At 42.0% G+C, this 14,362-nt stretch overlaps 1 long non-coding RNA gene across 2 annotated transcripts in view; it reads right to left on the bottom strand.

The window, feature by feature from the left end:
• LOC122458916 overlaps positions 1–14,362 on the bottom strand; it is a 41,418-nt gene that overhangs the window by 11,416 nt on the left and 15,640 nt on the right. For both annotated transcript variants that reach the window (XR_006279246.1, XR_006279247.1), the window contains 2 exons: positions 9,189–9,242; positions 6,656–6,692 (listed from right to left, as the gene is read on the bottom strand). This is a non-coding gene — a long non-coding RNA (uncharacterized LOC122458916). The remainder of the gene's footprint in view (positions 1–6,655; positions 6,693–9,188; positions 9,243–14,362) is intronic.

Below are 14,362 nucleotides of genomic sequence, written 5' to 3'. Positions count from 1 at the left end.
ATTATGAAGCACTTCCCTTCCTGTCTGGAAGGTTCAGAAAAGATTGCGTTTCCTAAGGCACAATCACTCCTGGGGCACTCCTGGTGGTAATGTAGTTCTGTACTGCCCCCAGCTCCATACTCATCAGGCACAATGGGTCCTACCATATCTATTGTACTTTACTTAAATGCAACACTAAGCCTTGGAAAAGCATGGGGTACTTCTATGATTAAATACATTTCAGTATGTTTAGTGACTCCAAATGGTAGTAGAGGCACATGATGTTCGGAAAGACACTTGAAAATAAAGCTAGTGAATGGGAAAGGAATTGCAATCTAAGTTCATGGTACAGGCCATAAAGAGGACTAGGATGGTTCCCAGACAAAGGTTGTTATATCGTAAGAGGAAACTCTGAGAAAAGAAAAACACCAACATGACTTTAACAAACTAAGAACTGGTAGATAAGGTCCCATGGGAAAAAAAAAATCTAAGGACTAAAAGAAGTTCACAGAATAGTTGGAAGTTTCTCAAAGAGATAGTACTAAAAGCGCAACAGCAAACTATCCTCATGCGAAGGAAAGATAGGAAGAATAGTAAGAGGACAACATGACTCTATGAGGAGCTCTTTAATAGCCTGACAGTCAAAAAGGAATCCTACAAAAAATGGAAATATGGAAAAATTACTAAGAATGAATAGGAAAGAATAGCACAAGCATGTAGGGACAAAATTAGAAAGGCTAAGGCCATAGGCACTGACTCCATGGGTGCTCCAGGGCTGGAGTGCCCATGGAAAAAAATTAGTGAGTGATTACCACCTACCAGCAGCCAACCTTCCCCCCTCCCCTGAGAATCTCATGTCCACCAGCAGCCCCGCCTATCAACTTCTCTCCACCTTCCAGCGCCTCCTGCACGCTGTGGAACAGCTGTTCACTGGCGTACAGGAGGCACTGAGAGGGAGGGGGAGGAGCGGGGATGGGGTGTGCTTGGGGGGGAGGGAGTGGGGAGAGGCAGGGAAGAGGTGGGGCAGGGTGAGAAGAGGCAGGGTGGAGTGGGCCTTGGGGAAAGGGTGGAGTAGGTGGAGTCCATTTTGCTTCAGTATTCACTAAAGAGGTAAACTGTGACCAGATACTTAACACAATTAATATTAACAACAAGGAGGAAGAAACAGAGGCCAAAATACGAAAAGAACAAGTTAAAGAAGATTTAGATAAGTAAGATGTATTCAAGTCAGCAAGGCCTGATGAAATTCACCCTATAGTACTTAAAGAACTAGGCTGAAGCAATCTTGGAACCATTCGTGATTACCTTTGAGAATTCATGGAGGTTGGGTGAGGTCCTAGAGGACTGGAAAAGGGCAAGCACAGTACCTATCTTTAAAAAGGGGAACAAAGGACCCGGGGACTTGTAGACTAGTCTAGTGGTTATTGGACTTATTGGATCCAAACTTATTGGATTGCCCCTCCTCCTTTGTGTCTGTAGTAGTTTATGCCCCCCCCACACTCCTGCCAAACAAATACATATACCGATTAGAAAACTCAACATGCAGCTCTCACTAAATATTAAAAACAGTAAAGCATTGATTCAAACAGCCAATGATCCACTGTAATAAGAGCAAAGGCAAAACTGTGATTGTGAGAGATGATTACAATTAAATGTGCACACCATGTCTGAGCAAACGAATTAACATACAAATGGCAACAACTTTTGTATACTACTATGCAAACTTAACATAAATCCATTAAAATGCACAGATGGGGAGACGCAATAGATGTGATATATCTTGATTTTAGTAAGGCTTAGACCCACATGACATTCTCATAAGCAAGCTAGGGAAACTATAGTCTAAATGAAATTACTATAAGGAGGGTATACAACTAGTTGAAAGATTATATCAAAGAACAGTTATCAATGGTTTGCTGTGAAACTGGGGAGATATATCTAGTTGGGTCATGCAGGGGTCTGTCCTAGGTCCAGTACTATTCAGCATTTTCATTAATAACTTCAAAAATGGAGTGAAGAGTATGCTTATAAAATTTGCAAATGACACCAGCTGGGTGGGGATGCTAGCACTTTGGGGGACAGGATTAGAAATTAAAATGGCCTTGATAAATTGGAGAATTGGTCTGAAATCAACAAGATGAAATACAATAAAGACAAGTGCAAAATTCTACCCTTAAGAAGGAAAAATCAAATGCACAGCTACAAAATGGGGAGTAACTGGCTAGATGGTGGTACTGCTGAAAAGGATTTGGGGGTTATAGTGGATTACAAATTGAATATGAATCAACAATGTGATGCAGTTGCAAAAGAGGTTAATATCATTCGGGGTGTTTTTTTGGGAGTGGAATGTAAAGCAGCAAGGAGACATGGAAGCAGGTGAAAATAAGAACAAATAAGGAGGGTGGGAAAAGGAGGGTGTGACAGAATGTACCCTTGTGTCCACACACTATACTGTATTGTAATAATCTTTGTACAAAGTATGCCGTGAGAGGTATCATTTGAAAACTCATAATTTGCTGGTCATTATTGTTCTGATACAATGTTGCCACACACATTTTATGTCACTGTATGTTATAAGATTCCACTGTATGGTGTTAACACATGTTCCAAACTGAGATTGGCATACAGGTCTGTCTCAAACAAAGGAATCTGTGCTCTGCTTAATATGCGTTTAAGCAGTAATCAGAGTCATCACGCAGGAAGGGAAACAAAGGGTGTTCAAAAAGGTGAGGAAGGTGCAGCAGGGAACATCCTTCCCTATAGACTCTGTCTCCTGAATATCAGCTGGAAATGTTTTCCAAGAGGAGGGCTAACACTATAAAAAGGAGGGACAAACACCCCAATCATAGAATCATAGAATCATAGAATATCAGGGTTGGAAGGGACCCCAGAAGGTCATCTAGTCCAACCCCCTGCTCAAAGCAGGACCAAGTCCCAGTTAAATCATCCCAGCCAGGGCTTTGTCAAGCCTGACCTTAAAAACCTCTAAGGAAGGAGATTCTACCACCTCCCTAGGTAACGCATTCCAGTGTTTCACCACCCTCTTAGTGAAAAAGTTTTTCCTAATATCCAATCTAAACCTCCCCCATTGCAACTTGAGACCATTACTCCTCGTTCTCCTCGTGCTGAGCGGCAGCGAACCAGCGGAGCAGCGGGGACAGCAGAGCAGCTCACAGCAGGAGTTTGCCTGGGACTGGTAAGTATCCGAGTGTGTGTGTTTGCTTGCTGAGGAAGTATCCGAGCGTGTGTTTGCTGGGAGGGAGCCTGAGTGAGTGTCTGATTGGCTGCTAGCCTGCAGGGGGCGGGCATTAGGGTGTCTGTGTGTTTGCGTCAGGGAAGCCTGGCTGTTTAAAAATAGCCAGAGCCTCGCGAACCAGCTGAGCGGCAGCGGAGCAGCGGAGCAGCGGGGACAGCAGAGCAGCTCACAGCAGGAGTTTGCCTGGGAGTTCGCCTGGAGTGAGCCCAGTGAGGCTTACATCTTGCCAACGTCTCTGAGGAAGCTCATAGTAGGTAGGTGATATGGAAGGGGGGGGTTCAGCTGTTGTGACCTGCACTGGATGTGCCATGTTTGTCTTTCTTCCACAGGACAGAAGCGACTTTGTCTGTACAAAGTGCAAGCTGGTCTCCATATTGGAAGAGAAGATTGAAGGTCTGGAGCAACAGGTAACGACCCTGCGTTGTATACGAGAGACTGAGGATTTTCTGGACCAAACTCAGGATAGCCTTCTAGGGGCACAAAGCTCTAAAGATGTAGAGCAGGTTGCACAGAGGAGCCAAGAGGCCAGTGAAGAAGCTTGGCAACATGTGACCTCCAGAAGAGGTAAGCGGAATGTCCGGGTTCCAGTAACACAGACACAGGTAACTAACCGCTTTCATGTTCTCTCCACAGGTACCAATGCGGAGAGTGGACCAGATGATATGTCTGGGGGGAGAAAGCGGAAGCGGAAGGAGACTCCCAAGACCTCCCCCATCCCTGTTCATCACGTTCATGGCAATAGAAACAACAAAAGAAGCATTTGTGGGACTGGAGAAGGGGTCCTGACCTAAGAAGTTTAATCAGTAAGACTGCTGAAAGCATGTGATGAGAAACTTTGTTTGAATCTGATATAGTTTGCAAAGTTAGGCACCAATAGCATTTGAACTTTATTTTCTTATAATCATTTCTGACTTTTATGCCTCATTACTTGTACTCACTTAAAGTCTCTCTCTTTAGTTATAAAACAATAAAACAAGTTTATTTTAATCCAGTGTTTTAAATTGAAGTGTCTGGGAAATGCTATTTAGGCATATTATTTGTATTAAATCAATAACGGACTATATATAAATATGGATTGTGCAGGAGATGGCTGTGCAGTACAAGACTTACATTTCTGGGGGGAAATATAAAACTGGGGGTATGTTGGGGTTGAAGTATAAAACCAAGGCTGGTAAGAACCAAGGTGTGGCTGGCTGGCTGCAGCACACACACACAGCTGGGAGTGGCTGGCATGCTGGAGGCTGTTTGTGAGCAGTCCAGGCTGGAGGCTACAGCAGTAAAACATTGCAAATGGCACTCCAGGTTAGGGGCAGGGGTGACCCAGCTACTCAATCTGGATTGTAACCCCGGTAGGTCACAGAGTCAGAGAACAAAATTCATCAGCAGTTTGAGGAAGTGAGGCACTGTTGGAATGTGTAGGGTCAGAGTGTAGCCCTGTCTGTGTCGCTGTCTGAGAGATTAGAAAAAGAAAAAAAGGAGAGAGAACAGCACAGGATAACAATATGACAAAAGATACAAGAGAACGAAAAGATACAAAAGAAAACTATATACTGCTTTGGAATTGGTAATAGTAACATTCCTGGAGATTAGCTATACGGGGCTTTAACAATATCAAAGACGAATGATGCAAAGGATTGAGGATGCTAACATACCAAGAAGCAAGTCGGAAACATGCAAGAAAAGGCCAAGAAAATATAAGCTGAAAACATTCATACAATGGAAATCAGTGATACACTGGACCATAAACTTAAAAGATTTGTAGAAATTAAACTAAAAGAAGAATATATCCTTCTTTTTGATTCAGTGCATGATCCTACCAACTCCAATGCATCTGAAACTGCAAATATATGCAGACTGTGAGGACAACAAAGTCTTAAGTGTGAATAGTTGTCAAGGCTGACATTCGACGTGAAGAAATTCTTGATTAAAGGAAGAATATTGGTTTCTCACTCCTGCTGTGGACACAGCAATTTCAGGGCCTTGGGAATATCACAACACATACCAATCACTCTGACCAGTTAAAGAGAAGCACTGATGGCCTCTTTCCGATCACATGTCCAATCTCCTTTATCCCACAGTGGAGGACTCAATGCAGGGCCTTGAAAATTGTGAGTATAAAAGCAGCACTCTGAGAAGGTCAATGGGAACTTCTGGGAGTGAGAGGAAAAGAAAACAGTAGGGCAGGTTTTCCCAAGGGACCTGATGATCATCTCCAAGTATATTTGTTTGCAAAGTTGCCTCGGATGCTAAATACTTCATCAGATATTGAGGAGGACGAATGAAATTTTAAGGCCAAATCATCCTGCAATTCTCACAAACATGAATAAAAGTTTTACCTCTGTTGTTCTAAAGTCCGTTGGATGGCTCACATGACAAAAGTTACTCATGTGGGCTGCAGGGTAAGTGAAATAATTCGCAGTTTTAATTATTAAAAGGCAAGTAATCCAGAGAGATGCGCCCTAAGTATCTTTACGGTAATGGCCTAAATTTCAGAGGTGCTGATCATCCGCATCTCCCACTGCCTTGAATGGAAATGCAGAATGTTCAGCACCTCTAATTGGTTTCAGTGGAAATTGTTAAGTGCACGGGGAGTTCAGCTTCTATCCCTTCATTTGCATTGTATGTTCTTATTGTAGATTTCTATGGCCCTGGTTTCTAATAGAGTTTAGAGAAACAGATGTAACTCAGCAAATTATCCAAACTCCTGAGTTTCTGTTTTGGCAAATTTCATGGTTCGAGACACTGGACTGAAACATTCTAATATTGTCCGAAATATTCTGTGCTTAGACAAGCTCAGCTGAAGATCAAGACTAGTCACATGAGTAAGGGTCCATAATCTGTATTTAAGATTGATTTACAGAAAATAATGTAATTTACTCACTTATCTTCCCTTAAGGACACTTAGGGCATCTTCATTATTCATACAGACACTAGCCATTTCCAAGTACCCCATGCACCTAATTTCCATGAAGGTTATTATATATACAACAAAGGGAACATAGATCCCTATAACAGCTATTGCCATTTAAAATAGTCTTATATTTCAAAAGAGGGTTTTTTGTTTGTTTTGTAATTTGTGGACTTTCAAAGGAAATCAAAGAAATATGTTAGAAATGATCATGCAGAGTTACCAACTGATTACTAGAATCAACAGACATTTGCCCATTCGCTTTGTACAGTGTACAAACATAGCTAAAACAGCACCGTAAAAAGGAGCTTCTGTGAGCACAATATACTCTTTCTGAAATGAAGGCTGTTTAGTTGTCAAGCAGTTACTCTCTTTTTTGCATGTACATGGCAGATAAGTCTGGATATTGAAAAGTAAGTGATAGGTAGAACTTGATTTTCTTCCCCTAAAATATCACTTTAACTGCTGACCCTTTGGTGATGCAATTTTATAAAGCAAGATATACAACTTACAGTTGTGGTTGTGCACATAGTTAATGAGTTCACACGGCTGCAGAGTAGAAACAAAACAAGGAGAAAGAAAGGAATTCTTAGTTGATGAAGTGTTTTATTTCTAAATGTATATAGAATATGCCAGAGATACATATGGAAAAAGGGTGCTTTCCCTTTGTTCCTTTAACACCCTAGAAGAACAGGATTGCAGATTACTAGATAATTTCAAGCTTTCAACTGTGTGGATAATTAAAATGCAAGAAGAAAAGGAGGACTTGTGGCATCTTAGAGACTAACAAATTTATTTGAGCATAAGCTTTCGTGAGCTACAGCTCACTTCATCGGATGCATTCAGTGGAAAATACAGTGGGGAGATTTATATACACAGAGAACATGAAACAATGGGTGTTACCATACACACTGTAACGAGAGTGATCAGGTAAGGTGAGCTATTACCAGCAGGAGAGTGGGGGGGTTGGCTGTAGACAATGGATCGTGTGGAGTGGTCTGGATGAAAGCTCATCAAGGATCTACAACCTATCCTGAAGGACGACCCATCACTCTCACAAATCTTGGGAGACAGGCCAGTCCTTGCTTACAGACAGCCCCCCAACCTGAAGCAAATACTCACTAGCAGTTACACACCACACAACAGAACCACTAACCCAGGAATCTATCCTTGCAACAAAGCCCGTTGCCAACTCTGTCCACTTATCTATTCAGGGGACACCATCATAGAGCCTAATCACATCAGCCACACTATCAGAGGCTCATTCACCTGTGCATCTACCAATGTGATATATGCCATCATGTGCCAGCAATGCCCCTCTGCCATGTACATTGGTCAAACTGGACAGTCTCTACGTAAAAGAATAAATGGACACAAATCAGACATCAAGAATTATAACATTCAAAAACCAGTCAGAGAACGCTTCAATCTCTTTGGTGACTCGATTAGACACCTAAAAGTGGTAATTCTTCAACAAAAAAACTTCAAAAACAAACTCCACCGAGAGACTGCTGAATTGGAATTAATTTGCAAACTGGATACAATTAATTTAGGCTTGAATAAAGACTCGGAGTGGATGGGTCATTACACAAAGTAAAACTATTTCCCCATGTTTATTCCCCCCGCCCCACCCCCCGCTGTTCTTCAGACGTTCTTGTCAACTGCTAGAAATGGCCCACCTTGATTATCACTACTTTTTTTGCCCCCTCCCCCCCTGCTCTCCTGCTGGTAATAGCTCACCTTACCTGATCACTCTCGTTACAGTGTGTATGGTAACACCCATTGTTTCATGCTCTCTGTGTATATAAATCTTCCCACTGTATTTTCCACTGCATGCATCCGATGAAGTGAGCTGTAACTCACGAAAGCTTATGCTCTAATAAATTTGTTAGTCTCTAAGGTGCCACAAGTCCTCCTTTTCTTTTTATGGATAGACTAATACGGCTGCTACTCTGAAACCTGTTAAAATGCAAGAATGGCTTGTAAGACAAGACAATCATAGCAGAACTTCATTGTACTATGTATTTTATCTCTTTTCGTTTAATATCTATTGTTCTATTGTGGCAATTTAAGTTCCAGAATGGAGGAATCATGATCACTGTTACTGATTCTGTTTGGGTGTTTTATTTAAATGGGGTCTGGGAAGAGAGAGAAGAATAAATAATTAACATATATGGGAATCAAAGTGCTCAGCACCTTTGAAAATCAGGTGTAATGTTGCCGCCCCTAAGCATCAGTCCAATGTATCTTTGTACGACACTACTGGGACATAAGCTGCAAACAAGATTACAAACAAGAATTAGATTTGAGTGGAGTCCAAGTTTAATTTCTGAGATGAGTGACATCTCAGCTCCCTTTTATTGTGATATTTTAATTCCAGCCTATGATTACAAAACTATCTGAAAACAGCCATAAGCTGCAAACTTCAAACATAAATAATTAACATATAGAAATAATTCCAAAACCAGATATACGTTCCTAATTTTTTTAAAATATTGCAACACAGAATGCCACATATATACTGTTCTTTAATTGCCAATTTTCAGGAAAGGCCCAAGGTCCAAATGAAAAAGGTGCACCTATATTTTAAGTACAATTAGGTATTTAAACAGATGTGTAAATTGGCATGAAAAATTAGATTTGGACACCTACATAGTCATTTGAACATGCAAATACCTGATTGTGCTCTCAGCTGTAGTAATGTGGAAATGTAGACACACAATTACATGCTTGGACTTTGGATCTCTATTTTTCTGAAAATCTGACCCTTTGAACTAAAATTCTAAGTATTTGTAAGATAATTTGATATGCATACTAACACGAAAACTTATTTTCATATTGCTGGCAAAAATACAGAGAAGTAGCATTTTCAAAGTGACATAATCAAGCAGCTTACACACCCCCAGGCCTCCAAAATATATTAATGATTTAGACAATTGAATATACACTGTAGCCTGAGACAGGAAAAAAATCACCTTCAAATTTAAAGTGAGTAGCTTTTCATGCAAATAAAATGACATACCACTTTTTGTTGTCAATTCCTACCTTGTGTCCTTGATGTCACTGGGTACCCCTCTGACCAAGATAAACCGCATCACCCTGGAAACATTGGCATACATTACAGACAGACAATCTACAAATGGTATATAGAGCAGTTATGATACTATTGCGTACTTCTCTACTTTAGGGCCCAATTCTCCATCTCATTAATGCCAGTTTTACACTAGTTTAACTCCATTCAATTCAGTGGATATACTCCTGATTTATAGTTGGGTGAGAAGAGAATCAGGCCTCATATATTTTCACACACAACCATTTTTAAAAGAAGAAAAATAGACAGGATGGCATCATACTACTGCTTTTCTTTGTGCGGTTCAGCTGAATGCTAGCAATGCTTACTGAACAGTGACTCAAGAGATAGGGATTCTACTCCCACCTCTACTATGGACTCTGTGTTACCTTGGGAAAGTCATTTAACTTCTCTGTGACTCAGTATCCTCATGGTAAAACGGGAACTTCAACACTTGCCTGCCTGTCTACACCTCACAAAGACACCATGAGGCTAAATTCATTCAGATTTGAAAAGTGCTTTGATATCCTTGGATAGGAGGTGCTACATAAGTGTCCCACCCCTTCTATCCCTAGCTATGCATCCCTAATCAATTTCAGCCATCCCTGACACAACCTCTGCACAAGGGGGGGGGCAGTGCAGCGGAAGTAAAGCCAACTATGCTGGTCCAAGGTTCTCTTCCCATGCTGGCACACCATTTGATCATCATTTTAAGGTCATATTGCACAGCTCCAGCAGTGCACAGTGACCTTAGCATGACCAATGACCTGACCCTTGGCAAGGATTGACCGTACTTCAGAAAAGCTTCTTCTGGCTCAGAAGTGAGAGTGTTACCAATTAAACTGTCCTAACACAGTGCATAATACAATTTTTAACCCCAATGGCATACAGTTTTTCCTGCCTAGCCTAGTTTATTAATGTCTGGTGGCAAAATTTTCATAAGGCTCTATGTTCTTTGGGAGCATATATTTAATTGACTTTCAAGGGACTGAGGTTCCTAAATTGCTCTGGTGCTTTTGAATATTTTATCCTGTGTTAGAAATTAATGGATAATGGGCACCATGTCATGTGTAATATAGTAGAACATATCTAATCAATAACATTTTATATGTACAAAAAAAAAAAAAAAGAAAAGGAGTACTTGTGGCACCTTAGAGACTAACAAATTTATTAGAGCATAAGCTTTCGTGAGCTACAGCTCACTTCATCGGATGCATTTGGTGGAAAAAACAGAGGAGAGATTTATATACACACACACAGAGAACATGAAACAATGGGTTTATCATACACACTGTAAGGAGAGTGATCACTTAAGATAAGCCATCACCAACAGCAGGGGGGGGAAGGAGGAAAACCTTTCATGGTGACAAGCAGGTAGGCTAATTCCAGCAGTTAACAAGAATATCAGAGGAACAGTGGGGGGTGGGGTGGGGGGGAGAAATACCATGGGGAAATAGTTTTACTTTGTGTAATGACTCATCCATTCCCAGTCTCTATTCAAGCCTAAGTTAATTGTATCCAGTTTGCAAATTAATTCCAATTCAGCAGTCTCTCGTTGGAGTCTGTTTTTGAAGCTTTTTTGTTGAAGTATAGCCACTCTTAGGTCTGTGATCGAGTGACCAGAGAGATTGAAGTGTTCTCCAACTGGTTTTTGAATGTTATAATTCTTGACGTCTGATTTGTGTCCATTCATTCTTTTACGTAGAGACTGTCCAGTTTGGCCAATGTACATGGCAGAGGGGCATTGCTGGCACATGATGGCATATATCACATTGGTAGATGCGCAGGTGAACGAGCCTCTGATAGTGTGGCTGATGTGATTAGGCCCTATGATGGTATCCCCTGAATAGATATGTGGACAGAGTTGGCAACGGGCTTTGTTGCAAGGATAGGTTCCTGGGTTAGTGGTTCTGTTGTGTGGTGTGTGGTTGCTGGTGAGTATTTGCTTCAGATTGGGGGGCTGTCTGTAAGCAAGGACTGGTCTGTCTCCCAAGATCTGAGAGAGCGATGGCTCGTCCTTCAGGATAGGTTGTAGATCCTTGATGATGCGTTTGAGAGGTTTTAGTTGGGGGCTGAAGGTGCTGGCTAGTGGCGTTCTGTTCTTCTCTTTGTTAGGCCTGTCCTGTAGTAGGTGACTTCTGGGTACTCTTCTGGCTCTGTCAATCTGTTTCTTCACTTCAGCAGGTGGGTATTGTAGTTGTAGGAATGCATGATAGAGATCTTGTAGGTGTTTGTCTCTGTCTGAGGGGTTGGAGCAAATGCGGTTATATCGTAGCGCTTGGCTGTAGACAATGGATCGAGTGGTATGATCTGGATGAAAGCTAGAGGCATGTAGGTAGGAATAGCGGTCAGTAGGTTTCCGATATAGGGTGGTGTTTATGTGACCATCGCTTATTAGCACCGTAGTGTCCAGGAAGTGGATCTCTTGTGTGGACTGGTCCAGGCTGAGGTTGATGGTGGGATGGAAATTGTTGAAATCATGGTGGAATTCCTCAAGAGCTTCTTTTCCATGGGTCCAGATGATGAAGATGTCATCAATGTAGCGCAAGTAGAGTAGGGGCATTAGGGGACGAGAGCTGAGGAAGCGTTGTTCTAAGTCAGCCATAAAAATGTTGGCATACTGTGGGGCCATGCGGGTACCCATCGCAGTGCCGCTGATTTGAAGGTATACATTGTCACCAAATGTGAAATAGTTATGGGTCAGGACAAAGTCACAAAGTTCAGCCACCAGGTTAGCCGTGACAGTATCGGGGATACTGTTCCTGACGGCTTGTAGTCCATCTTTGTGTGGAATGTTGGTGTAGAGGGCTTCTACATCCATAGTGGCTAGGATGGTGTTTTTAGGAAGATCACCAATGGACTGTAGTTTCCTCAGGAAATCGGTGGTGTCTCGAAGATAGCTGGGAGTGCTGGTAACGAAGGGCCTGAGGAGGGAGTCTACATAGCCAGACAATCCTGCTGTCAGGGTGCCAATGCCTGAGATGATGGGGCGTCCAGGATTTCCAGGTTTATGGATCTTGGGTAGCAGATAGAATACCCCAGGTCGGGGCTCCAGGGGTGTGTCTGTGCGGATTTGTTCTTGTGCTTTTTCAGGGAGTTTCTTCATCAAGGATCTACAACCTATCCTGAAGGACGAGCCATCGCTCTCTCAGATCTTGGGAGACAGACCAGTCCTTGCTTACAGACAGCCCCCCAATCTGAAGCAAATACTCATCAGCAACCACACACCACACAACAGAACCACTAACCCAGGAACCTATCCTTGCAACAAAGCCCGTTGCCAACTCTGTCCACATATCTATTCAGGGGATACCATCATAGGGCCTAATCACATCAGCCACACTATCAGAGGCTCGTTCACCTGCGCATCTACCAATGTGATATATGCCATCATGTGCCAGCAATGCCCCTCTGCCATGTACATTGGCCAAACTGGACAGTCTCTACGTAAAAGAATGAATGGACACAAATCAGACGTCAAGAATTATAACATTCAAAAACCAGTTGGAGAACACTTCAATCTCTCTGGTCACTCGATCACAGACCTAAGAGTGGCTATACTTCAACAAAAAAGCTTCAAAAACAGACTCCAATGAGAGACTGCTGAATTGGAATTAATTTGCAAACTGGATACAATTAACTTAGGCTTGAATAGAGACTGGGAATGGATGAGTCATTACACAAAGTAAAACTATTTCCCCATGGTATTTCTCCCCCCCACCCCACCCCCCACTGTTCCTCTGATATTCTTGTTAACTGCTGGAATTAGCCTACCTGCTTGTCACCATGAAAGGTTTTCCTCCTTCCCCCCCCTGCTGTTGGTGATGGCTTATCTTAAGTGATCACTCTCCTTACAGTGTGTATGATAAACCCATTGTTTCATGTTCTCTGTGTGTGTGTATATAAATCTCTCCTCTGTTTTTTCCACCAAATGCATCCGATGAAGTGAGCTGTAGCTCACGAAAGCTTATGCTCTAATAAATTTGTTAGTCTCTAAGGTGCCACAAGTACTCCTTTTCTTTTTGCGAATACAGACTAACACGGCTGCTACTCTGAAACCTATGTACAAAAAGAGAGTCAAGGACCCAATCCGGCTCCCATTGAAGTTAAAGGCAAAACTCCTTGATTTCAGAAGGAGCAAGATCAGGCTGAAGTGAGAAAAAAATAAGTCATAGTGTGATAACTACAAAAACAAGAGCTGAAAATATGCCTGGCTAACTTATAATACAAAACTGCTATTTATCCTAAGCCTATGTCTATACAGCGCACCTTACAATGGCACACCGGTGCCATGGCAGCTGCGCTGTTGTAAGGTGTGCTGCGTGGCTGCTCTTTATCACCGGGAGAGAGCTCTCCTGGCAACGAAATAAAAACACCCCCCCATAAAGGGCGGTAGCTTTGTTGACAGGAATGCGGTTCCCGATGACGAAGCGCTGCCCACATCGGCATTTTTCATCACTAAAACTTTTGTCGTTCCTGTTTATTCACACCCATGAGCGATAAAAGTCTGAGCACCAGTGTAGACATAGCCTAAGACTTTGCCCTTTCTTGGTCAGAGGAGCTGAAAACACAGTTCAACAGGAAACAATTACCACAAAAGCAGTGTTTTGTTTACCTTGGCCTATTAAATGAAGAAGACTTGGCCATCTATCAGACTCTCTCAAACGTCTAACTATGAGGTAACTTATTTATCATTTCAATTTAAAATATAAAATCACTTATAAGAGATAAGAGAAAAATTAAACTTACTATTCATAAGGAGGAAAATACAATAAGAAATGTTAACATCTCAGCCAGTAAAAACAGCAACAAAAATACCCTCACCCACTCCACTGACTTCCCCATAACCTCAGCCCTCCACCGGATTTCTATCAAATAGACTTTGTGTTTCCCTGATCTGGAGCCAGCTCTGTGCCACACGAGTCTTTCAGTGTAAACTATTCAGGCTGCCATTGGTACCAAGAGAGATAAGGTGGGTGAGGTAATATCTTTCATTGGACCAATGCAAGATAGTCTGCTGGTGAGAGAGACAAGCTTTCAAGCCACACAGAACTCTTCTTCAGGTCTGGGAAAGATACTCCCTGTGTCACAGCAAAATTCATGGTGGAACAGCTTGTTTAGCATAAGTAGTTAGCACATATTGTAATGG

The sequence above is a fragment of the Dermochelys coriacea genome, chromosome 2 (genome assembly GCF_009764565.3).
Source record: "Dermochelys coriacea isolate rDerCor1 chromosome 2, rDerCor1.pri.v4, whole genome shotgun sequence".
Taxonomy (NCBI): Eukaryota; Metazoa; Chordata; order Testudines; family Dermochelyidae; genus Dermochelys; species Dermochelys coriacea.
Note: the sequence above shows the minus strand (reverse complement) of the source record. Positions and strands in the feature narration are given on the sequence as shown.